Raw genomic sequence first — 12,198 nt, 5'->3', positions numbered from 1 at the left:
AAAAGATGTTCTGGAAGGAGGTAAACAAAGTGCGTAAGACAAGAGAGCAAATGGGAACTTAAGTGAAAGGCGCTAAAGGGGAGGTGATAACAAGTAGTGCTGATGTGAGAAAGAGATGGAGTGAGTATTTTGAAGGTTTGTTAAATGTCTTTGATGACAGAGTGGCAGATATAGTGTGTCTTGGTCGAGGTGGTGTGCAAAGTGAGAGGGTTGGGGAAAATGATTTGGTAAACAGAGAAGAGGTAGTAAAAGCTTTGAGGAAGATGAAAGCCGGCAAAGCAGCAGGTTTGGATGGTATTGCAGTGGAATTTATTAAAAAAGGGGGTGACTGTATTGTTGACTGGTTGGTAAGGTTATTTAATGTATGTATGACTCATGGTGAGGTGCCTGTGGATTAGCGGAATGCGTGCATAGTGCCATTGTACAAAGGCAAAGGGGATAAGAGTGAGTGCTCAAATTACAGAGGTATAAGTTTGTTGAGTATTCCTGGTAAATTATATGGGAGGGTATTGATTGCTGATGGAGTATTCACTTGATATTCTAAAGTAAATTTTTTTTACAAAGTATCTTAAAAGGCATCATATTTTTATATACACATTTGTACTGTATATGAAAGATTCATGTTTCATTTTTTCATTCATTTCAAGCTAGAAGTTTCAGTTTTCTAAATTGTTTCTTACATTTTTCATATGTATATATATGTATGTGTGTGTGTGTGTGCATATGTGCGTATGTATGTGTATGTGTGTGTGTGTATATGTATATATATATGTATATTATCCCTGGGGAGAGGGGTGAAAGAATACTTCCCACGTATTCCTCGCGTGTCGTAGAAAGCGACTAGAGGGGACGGGAGCGGGGTGCCAGAAATCCTCCCCTCCTTGTATTAACTTTCTAAAATGGGAAACAGAAGAAGGAGTCACGCTGGGAGTGCTCATCCTCCTCAAAGGTTCAGAGTGGGGTGCCTAAATGTGTGTGGATGTAACCAAGATGTGAAAAAAGGAGAGATAGGTAGTATGTTTGAGGAAAGGAACCTGGACGTTTTGGCTCTGAGTGAAACGAAGCTCAAGGGTAAAGGGGAAGAGTGGTTTGGGAATGTCTGGGAAGTAAAGTCAGGGGTTAGTGAGAGGACAAGAGCAAGGGAAGGAGTAGCAATACTCCTGAAACAGGAGTTGTGGGAGTATGTGATAGAATGTAAGAAAGTAAATTCTCGATTAATATGGGTAAAACTGAAAGTTGATGGAGAGAGGTGGGTGATTATTGGTGCATATGCACCCGGGCAGGAGAAGAAAGATCATGAGAGGCAAGTGTTTTGGGAGCAGCTGAATGAGTGTGTTAGTGGTTTTGATGCACGCGACAGGGTTATAGTGATGGGTGATTTGAATGCAAAGGTGAGTAATGTGGCAGTTGAGGGAATAATTGGTATGCATGGGGTGATCAGTGTTGTAAATGGAAATGGTGAAGAGCTTGTAGATTTATGTGCTGAAAAAGGACTGATGATTGGGAATATCTGGTTTAAAAAGTGAGATATACATAAGTATACTTATGTAAGTAGGAGAGATGGCCAGAGAGCGTTATTGGATTACGTGTTAATTGACAGGCGCGCGAAAGAGAGACTTTTGGATGTTAATGTGCTGAGAGGTGCAACTGGAGGGATGTCTGATCATTATCTTGTGGAGGCTAAGGTGAAGATTTGTATGGGTTTTCAGAAAAGAAGAGTGAATGTTGGGGTGAAGAGGGTGGTGAGAGTAAGTGAGCTTGGGAAGGAGACTTGTGTGAGGAAGTACCAGAAGAGACTAAGTACAGAATGGAAAAAGGTGAGAACAATGGAAGTAAGGGGAGTGGGGGAGGAATGGGATGTATTTAGGGAATCAGTGATGGATTGCGCAAAAGATGCTTGTGGCATGAGAAGAGTGGGAGGTGGGTTGATTAGAAAGGGTAGTGAGTGGTGGGATGAAGAAGTAAGAGTATTAGTGAAAGAGAAGAGAGAGGTATTTGGAGGATTTTTGCAGGGAAAAAATGAAGTTGAGTGGGAGACGTATAAAAGAAAGAGACAGGAGGTCAAGAGTAAGGTGCAAGAGGTGAAATAGAGGGCATATGAGAGTTGGGGTGAGAGAGTATCATTAAATTTTAGGGAGAATAAAAAGATGTTCTGGAAGGAGGTAAATAAAGTGCGTAAGACAAGGGAGCAAATGGGAACTTCAGTGAAGGGCGCAAATGGGGAGGTGATAACAAGTAGTGGTGATGTGAGAAGGAGATGGAGTGAGTATTTTGAAGGTTTGTTGAATGTGTTTGATTATAGAGTGGCATATATAGGGTGTTTTGGTCGAGGTGGTGTGCAAAGTGAGAGGGTTAGGGAAAATGATTTGGTAAACAGAGAAGAGGTAGTGAAAGCTTTGCGGAAGATGAAAGCCGGCAAGACAGCAGGTTTGGATGGTATTGCAGTGGAATCTATTAAAAAAGGGGGTGACTGTATTGTTGAGTGGTTGGTAAGGTTATTTAATGTATGTATGACTCATGGTGAGGTGCCTGAGGATTGGCGGAATGCGTGCATAGTGCTATTGTACAAAGGCAAAGGGGATAAGAGTGAGTGCTCAAATTACAGAGGTATAAGTTTGTTGAGTATTCCTGGTAAATTATATGGGAGGGTGTTGATTGAGAGGGTGAAGGCATGTACAGAGCATCAGATTGGGGAAGAGCAGTGTGGTTTCAGAAGTGGTAGAGGATGTGTGAATCAGGTGTTTGCTTTGAAGAATGTATGTGAGAAATACTTAGAAAAGCAAATGGATTTGTATGTAGCATTTATGGATCTGGAGAAGGCATATGATAGAGTTGATAGAGATGCTCTGTGGAAGGTATTAAGAATATATGATGAGGGAGGAAAGTTGTTAGAAGCAGTGAAAAGTTTTTATCGAGGATGTAAGGCATGTGTACGTGTAGGAAGAGAGGAAAGTGATTGGTTCTCAGTGAATGTAGGTTTGCGGCAGGGGTGTGTGATGTCTCCATGGTTGTTTAATTTGTTTATGGATGGGGTTGTTAGGGAGGTAAATGCAAGAGTTTTGGAAAGAGGGGCAAGTATGAAGTCTGTTGGGTATGAGAGAGCTTGGGAAGTGAGTCAGTTGTTGTTCGCTGATGATACAGCGCTGGTGGCTGATTCATGTGAGAAACTGCAGAAGCTGGTGACTGAGTTTGGTAAAGTGTGTGGAAGAAGAAAGTTAAGAGTAAATGTGAATAAGAGCAAGGTTACTAGGTACAGTAGGGTTGAGGGTCAAGTCAATTGGGAGGTGAGTTTGAATGGAGAAAAACTGGAGGAAGTGAAGTGTTTTAGATATCTGGGAGTGGATCTGGCAGCGGATGGAACCATGGAAGCGGAAGTGGATCATAGGGTGGGGGAGGGGGCGAAAATTCTGTGGGCCTTGAAGAATGTTTGGAAGTCGAGAACATTATCTCGGAAAGCAAAAATGGGTATGTTTGAAGGAATAGTGGTTCCAACAATGTTGTATGGTTGCGAGGCGTGGGCTATGGATAGAGTTTTGCGCAGGAGGGTGGATGTGCTGGAAATGAGATGTTTGAGGACAATGTGTGGTGTGAGGTGGTTTGATCGAGTAATTAATGTAAGGGTAAGAGATATTTGTTTAAATAAAAAGAGCGTGGTTGAGAGAGCAGGTAGAGGGTGTTTTGAAATGGTTTGGGCACATGGAGAGAATGAGTGAGAAAAGATTGACCAAGAGGATATATGTGTCGGAGGTGGAGGGAACAAGGAGAAGTGGGAGACCAAATTGGAGGTGGAAAGATGGGGTGAAAAAGATTTTGAGTCATCGGGGCCTGAACATGCAGGAGGGGGAAAGGAGGGCAAGGAATAGAGTGAATTGGATCGATGTGGTATACCGGGGTTGAAGTGCTGTCATTGGATTGAATCAGGGCATGTGAAGCGTCTGGGGTAAACCATGGAAAGCTGTGTGGGGCATGGATGTGGAAAGGGAGCCGTTGTTTCGGGCATTATTGCAAGGCAGCTAGAGTCTAAGTTTGAACGAATGAGGCCTTTGTTGTCTTTTCCTAGCGCTACCCCGCACACATGAGGGGGGAGGGGGATGGTATTCCATGTGTGGCGAGGTGGCGATAGAAATGAATAGAGGCAGACAGTGTATATTGTGTGAATGGGTATAAATGTATGTGTCTGTGTTTGTATATATATGTGTACATTGAGATGTATAGGTATGTATATTTGCGTGTGTGGACGTGTGTGTATATACATGTGTATGGGGGTGGGTTTGGCCATTTCTTTCGTCTGTTTCCTTGCGCTACCTCGAAACGCGGGAGACAGCGAGAAAGCAAAATGAAAATAAAAATAATAATAATAATAATAATATATATATATATATATATATATATATATATATATATATATATATATATATATATATATATATATATATATATATATTTTTTTTTTTTTTTTTTGTCTCCCGCGTTTGCGAGTTAGCGCAAGGAAACAGACGAAAGAAATGGCCCAACCCACCCCCATACGCATGTATATACATACGTCCACCCACGCAAATATACATACCTACACAGCTTTCCATGGTTTACCCCAGACGTTTCACATGCCTTGATTCAATCCACTGACAGCACGTCAACCCCGGTATACCACATCGCTCCAATTCACTCTATTCCTTGCCCTCCTTTCACCCTCCTGCATGTTCAGGCCCCGATCACACAAAATCTTTTTCACTCCATCTTTCCACCTCCAATTTGGTCTCCCTCTTCTCCTCGTTCCCTCCACCTCGGACACGTATATCCTCTTGGTCAATCTTTCCTCACTCATTCTCTCCATGTGACCAAACCATTTCAAAACTCCCTCTTCTGCTCTCTCAACCACGCTCTTTTTATTTCTACACATCTCTCTTACCCTTACGTTACTTACTCGATCAAACCACCTCACACCACACATTGTCCTCAAACATCTCATTTTCAGCACATCCATCCTCCTGCGCACAACTCCATCCATAGTCCACGCCTCGCAACCATACAACATTGTTGGAACCACTATTCCTTCAAACATACCCATTTTTGCTTTCCGAGATAATGTTCTCGACTTCCACACATTCTTCAAGGCTCCCAGAATTTTCGTCCCGTCCCCCACTCTATGATCCACTTTCGCTTCCATGGTTCCATCCGCTGCCAGATCCACTCCCAGATATCTAAAACACTTCACTTCCTCCAGTTTTTCTCCATTCAAACTCACCTCCCAATTGACTTGACTCTCAACCCTACTGTACCTAATAACCTTGCTCTTATTCACATTTACTCTTAACTTTCTTCTTTCATATACTTTACCAAACTCAGTCACCAGCTTCTGCAGTTTCTCACATGAATCAGCAACCAGCGCTGTATCATCAGCGAACAACAACTGACTTACTTCCCAAGCTCTCTCATCCCCAACAGACTTCATACTTGCCCCTCTTTCCAAAACTCTTGCATTCACCTCCCTAACAACCCCATCCATAAACAAATTAAACAACCATGGAGACATCACACACCCCTGCCGCAAACCTACATTCACTGAGAACCAATCACTTTCCTCTCTTCCTACACGTACACATGTCTTACATCCTCGATAAAAACTTTTCACTGCTTCTAACAACTTGCCTCCCACACCATATATTCTTAATACCTTCCACATAGCATCTCTATCAACTCTATCATATGCCTTCTCCAGATCCATAAATGCTACATACAAATCCATTTGCTTCTCTAAGTATTTCTCACATACATTCTTCAAAGCAAACACCTGATCCACACATCCTCTACCACTTCTGAAACCACACTGCTCTTCCCCAATCTGATGCTCTGTACATGCCCTCACCCTCTCAATCAATACCCTCCCATATAATTTACTAGGAATACTCAACAAACCTATACCTCTTTAGTTTGAGCACTCACTCTTATCCCCTTTGCCTTTGTACAATGGCACTATGCACGCATTCCGCCAATCCTCAGGCACCTCACCATGAGTCATACATACATTAAATAATCTTACCAACCAGTCAACAATACAGTCACCCCCTTTTTTAATAAATTCACTGCAATACCATCCAAACCTGCTACCTTGCCGGCTTTCATCTTCCGCAAAGCTTTTCCTACCTCTTGTCAGTTTACCAAATCATTTTCCCTAACCCTCGCACAATGCACACCACCTCGACCCAAATACCCTATATCTGCCACTCTATCATCAAACACATTCAACAAACCTTCAAAATACTCACTCCATCTCTTTCTCACATCACCACTACTTCTTATCACCTCCCCATTTGCGCCTTTCACTGAAGTTCCCATTTGCTCCCTTGTCTTACGCACTTTATTTACCTCCTTCCAGAACATCTTTATATATATATATATATATATATATATATATATATATATATATATATATATATATATATATATATATATATATATATATATTTACATATGTATATATATTGCTGGGGATAGGGGACAAAGAATACTTCCCACGTGTTCCCTGCGTGTCGTAGAAGGCGACAAAAAGGGGAGGGAGCGGGTGGCTAGAAATCCTCCCCTCTCATCATTTTTTTTTCTTTTTTTTTCAAAAGAAGGAACAGAGAAGGGGTCCAGGTGAGGATATTCGCTCAAATGTACAGTCCTCTGTTCTTAACGCTACCTCGCTAACGCGGGAAATGGCGAATAATTTGAAAGAAAGATATATGTTTATATATATATATATATATATATATATATATATATATATATATATATATATATATATATATATATATATATATATATATATATATATATATATATATATATATATATATATATATATATATATATATGCATATATATATATATATATATATATATATATATATATATATATATATATATATATATATATATATATATATATATATATATATATATATATATGTATATTTATATATTGTATCGATGTGGTATACTGGGGTTGACGTGCTGTCAGTGGATTGAATCAGGGCATGTGAAGCGTCTGGGGTAAACCATGGAAAACTGTGTAGGTATGTATATTTGCGTGTGTGGACGTATGTATATATATATATATATATATATATATATATATATATATATATATATATATATATATATATATATATTATATATATATATATATATATATATATATATATATATATATATATATATATATATATATATATATATATATAACTATATATATAGTTGTGCGCAGGAGGATGGATGTGCTGGAAATGAGATGTTTGAGGACAATGTGTGGTGTGAGGTAGTTTGATCGAGTAAGTAACGTAAGAGAGATGTGGGGAAATAAAAAGAGCGTGGTTGAGAGAGCAGAAGAGGGTGTTTTGAAATGGTTTGGGCACATGGAGAGAATGAGTGAGGAAAGATTGACCAAGAGGATATATGTGTCGGAGGTGGAGGGAACGAGAAGTGGGAGACCAAATTGGAGGTGGAAAGATGGAGTGAAAAAGATTTTGTGTGATCGGGGCCTGAACATGCAGGAGGGTGAAAGGAGGGAAAGGAAAAGAGTGAATTGTATCGATGTGGTATACTGGGTTTGACGTGCTGTCAGTGGATTGAATCAGGGCATGTGAAGCGTCTGGGGTAAACCATTGAAAGCTGTGTAGGTATGTATATTTGCGTGTGTGGACGTATGTATATACATATGTATGGGGGTGGGTTGGGCCATTTCTTTCCTCTGTTTCCTTGCGCTACCTCGCAAACGCGGGAGACAGCGACAAAGCAAAAAAAGAAAAAAAAAATATGTATATATATATATATATATATATATATATATATATATATATATATATATATATATATATATATATATATATATATATACATATTTTTTTTCTCTTTTTTGCTTTGTTGCTGTCTCCCGCGTTTGTGAGAAATACTTAGAAAAGCAAATGGATTTGTATGTAGCATTTATGGATCTGGAGAAGGCATATGATAGAGTTGATAGAGATGCTCTGTGGAAGGTATTAAGAATATATGGTGTGGGAGGCAAGTTGTTGGAAGCAGTGAAAAGTTTTTATCGAGGATGTAAGGCATGTGTACGTGTAGGAAGAGAGGAAAGTGATTGGTTCTCAGTGAATGTAGGTTTGCGGCAGGGGTGTGTGATGTCTCCATGGTTGTTTAATTTGTTTATGGATGGGGTTGTTAGGGAGGTAAATGCAAGAGTTTTGGAAAGAGGGGCAAGTATGAAGTCTGTTGGGGATGAGAGAGCTTGGGAAGTGAGTCAGTTGTTGTTCGCTGATGATACAGCGCTGGTGGCGGATTCATGTGAGAAACTGCAGAAGCTGGTGACGGAGTTTGGTAAAGTGTGTGGAAGAAGAAAGTCAAGAGTAAATGTCAATAAGAGCAAGGTTATTAGGTACAGTAGGGTTGAGGGTCAAGTCAATTGGGAGGTGAGTTTGAATGGAGAAAAACTGGAGGAAGTGAAGTGTTTTAGATATCTGGGAGTGGATCTGTCAGCGGATGGAACCATGGAAGCGGAAGTGGATCATAGGGTGGGGGAGGGGGCGAAAATTTTGGGAGCCTTGAAAAATGTGTGGAAGTCGAGAACATTATCCCGGAAAGCAAAAATGGGTATGTTTGAAGGAATAGTAGTTCCAACAATGTTGTATGGTTGCGAGGCGTGGGCTATGGATAGAGTTGTGCGCAGGAGGATGGATGTGCTGGAAATGAGATGTTTGAGGACGGTGTGTGGTGTGAGGTGGTTTGATCGAGTAAGTAACGTAAGGGTAAGAGAGATGTGTGGAAATAAAAAGATCGTGGTTGAGAGAGCAGAAGAGGGTGTTTTGAAATGGTTTGGGCACATGGAGAGAATGAGTGAGGAAAGATTGACCAAGAGGATATATGTGTCGGAGGTGGAGGGAACGAGGAGAAGAGGGAGACCAAATTGGAGGTGGAAAGATGGAGTGAAAAGTATTTTGTGTGATCGGGGCCTGAACATGCAGGAGGGTGAAAGGACGGCAAGGAATAGAGTGAATTGGAGCGATGTGGTATACAGGGGTTGACGTGCTGTCAGTGGATTGAATCAAGGCATGTGAAGCGTCTGGGGTAAACCATGGAAAGCTGTGTAGGTATGTATATTTGCGTGTGTGGACGTGTGTATGTACATGTGTATGGGGGGGGTTGGGCCATTTCTTTCGTCTGTTTCCTTGCGCTACCTCGCAAACGCGGGATACAGCGACAAAGTATAAAAAAAAAAAAAAAAAAATATATATATATATATATATATATATATATATATATATATATATATATATATATATATATATATATATATATATATATATATATATATATATATATATATGTGGTTTCAGAAGTGGTAGAGGATGTGTGTTTGCTTTGAAGAATGTATGTGAAAAATACTTAGAAAAGCAAATGGATTTGTATGTAGCATTTATGGATCTGGAGAAGGCATATGATTGAGTTGATAGAGATGCTCTGTGGAAGGTATTAAGAATACATGGTGTTGGTGGCAAGTTGTTGGAAGCAGTGAAAAATTTTTATCAACGATGTAAGGCATGTGTACGGGTAGGAAGAGAAGAAAGTGATTGGTTCTCAGTGAATGTAGGTTTGCGGCAGAGTGTGTGATGTCTCCATGGTTGTTTAATTTGTTTCTGGATGGGGATGTTAGGGAGGTGAATGCAAGAATTTTGGAAAGAGGGGCAAGAATGAAGTCTGTTGTGGATGAGAGAGCTTGGGAAGTGATTCAGTTGTTGTCCGCTGATGATACAGCGCTGGTGGCTTATTCAAATGAGAAACTGCAGAAGCTGGTGACTGAGTTTGGTAAAGTGTGTGAAAGAAGAAAGTTAAGAGTAAATATAAATAAGAGCAAGGTTATTAGGTACAGTAGGGTTGAGGCTCAATTCAATTGGGAGGTAAGTTTGAATGGAGAAAAACTGGAGGAAGTAAAGTGTTTTAGATATCTGGGAGTGGATCTGGTAGCGGATGGAACCATGGAAGCGGAAGTGAATCATAGGGTGGGTTAGGGGGTGAAATTCCTGGGACCCTTGAAGAATATGTGGAAGTCGAGAACATTATTTCGGAAAGCAAAAATGGGTATGTTTGAAGGAATAGTGGTTACAAAAATGTTGTATGGTTGCGAGGCGTGGGCTATGGATAGAGTTGTGCGCAGGAGGGTGGATATGCTGGAAATGAGATGTTAGAGGACAATGTGTGGTGTTGTGGTTTGATCGAGTAAGTAATGTAAGGGTGAGAGAGATGTGTGGAAATAAAAAGAGCGTGGTTGAGAGAGCAGAAGAGGGTGTTTTGAAATAGTTTGGGCACATGGAGAGAATGAGTTAGGAAAGATTGACCAAGAGGATATATGTGTCGGAGGTGGAGGGAACGAGGAGAAGTGGGAGACCAAATTGGAGGTGGAAAGATGGCGTGAAAAAGATTTTGAGTGATCGGGGCCTGAACATGCAGGAGGGTGAAAGGTGGGCAAGGAATAGAGTGAATTGGATCGATGTGGTATACCTAGGTTGACGTGCTGTCAGTGGATTGAATCAGGGCATGTGAAGCGTCTGGGGTAAACCATGGAAAGCTGTGTAGGTATGTATATTTGCGTGTGTGGACGTATGTATATACATATGTATGGGGGTGGGTTGGGCCATTTCTTTCGTCTGTTTCCTTGCGCTACCTCGCAAACGCGGGAGACAGCGACATAGCAAAAAAAGAGAAAAAAATAAATATGTATATATATATATATATATATATATATATATATATATATATATATATATATATATATATATATATATATATATATATGTGGTTTCAGAAGTGGTAGAGGATGTGTGTTTGCTTTGAAGAATGTATGTGAAAAATACTTAGAAAAGCAAATGGATTCGTATGTAGCATTTATGGATCTGGAGAAGGCATATGATTGAGTTGATAGAGATGCTCTGTGGAAGGTATTAAGAATATATGGTGTTGGTGACAAGTTGTTCGAAGCAGTGAAAAGTTTTTATGAACGATGTAAGGCATGTGTACGGGTAGGAAGAGAAGAAAGTGATTGGTTCTCAGTGAATGTAGGTTTGCGGCAGAGTGTGTGATGTCTCCATGGTTGTTTAATTTGTTTCTGGATGGGGATGTTAGGGAGGTGAATACAAGAGTTTTGGAAAGAGGGGCAAGTATGAAGTCTGTTGGGGATGAGAGAGCTTGGGAAGTGAGTCAGTTGTTGTCCGCTGATGATACAGCGCTGGTGGCTTATTCATGTGAGAAACTGCAGAAGCTGGTGATTGAGTTTGGTAAAGTGTGTGAAAGAAGAATGTTAAGAGTAAATATAAATAAGAACAAGGTTATTAGGTACAGTAGGGTTCAGGGTCAATTCAATTGGGAGGTAAGTTTGAATGGAGAAAAACTGGAGGAAGTAAAGTGTTTTAGATATCTGGGAGTGGATCTGGTAGCGGATGGAACCATGGAAGCGGAAGTGAATCATAGGGTGGGTTAGGGGGTGAAATTCCTGGGACCCTTGAAGAATATGTGGAAGTCGAGAACATTATTTCGGAAAGCAAAAATGGGTATGTTTGAAGGAATAGTGGTTACAAAAATGTTGTATGGTTGCGAGGCGTGGGCTATGGATAGAGTTGTGCGCAGGAGGGTGGATATGCTGGAAATGAGATGTTAGAGGACAATGTGTGGTGTTGTGGTTTGATCGAGTAAGTAATGTAAGGGTGAGAGAGATGTGTGGAAATAAAAAGAGCGTGGTTGAGAGAGCAGAAGAGGGTGTTTTGAAATAGTTTGGGCACATGGAGAGAATGAGTTAGGAAAGATTGACCAAGAGGATATATGTGTCGGAGGTGGAGGGAACGAGGAGAAGTGGGAGACCAAATTGGAGGTGGAAAGATGGCGTGAAAAAGATTTTGAGTGATCGGGGCCTGAACATGCAGGAGGGTGAAAGGTGGGCAAGGAATAGAGTGAATTGGATCGATGTGGTATACCTAGGTTGACGTGCTGTCAGTGGATTGAATCAGGGCATGTGAAGCGTCTGGGGTAAACCATGGAAAGCTGTGTAGGTATGTATATTTGCGTGTGTGGACGTATGTATATACATATGTATGGGGGTGGGTTGGGCCATTTCTTTCGTCTGTTTCCTTGCGCTACCTCGCAAACGCGGGAGACAGCGACATAGCAAAAAAA

Source organism: Panulirus ornatus, chromosome 5, assembly GCF_036320965.1.
Source record: "Panulirus ornatus isolate Po-2019 chromosome 5, ASM3632096v1, whole genome shotgun sequence".
Classification (NCBI taxonomy): Eukaryota; Metazoa; Arthropoda; class Malacostraca; order Decapoda; family Palinuridae; genus Panulirus; species Panulirus ornatus.
Note: the sequence above shows the minus strand (reverse complement) of the source record.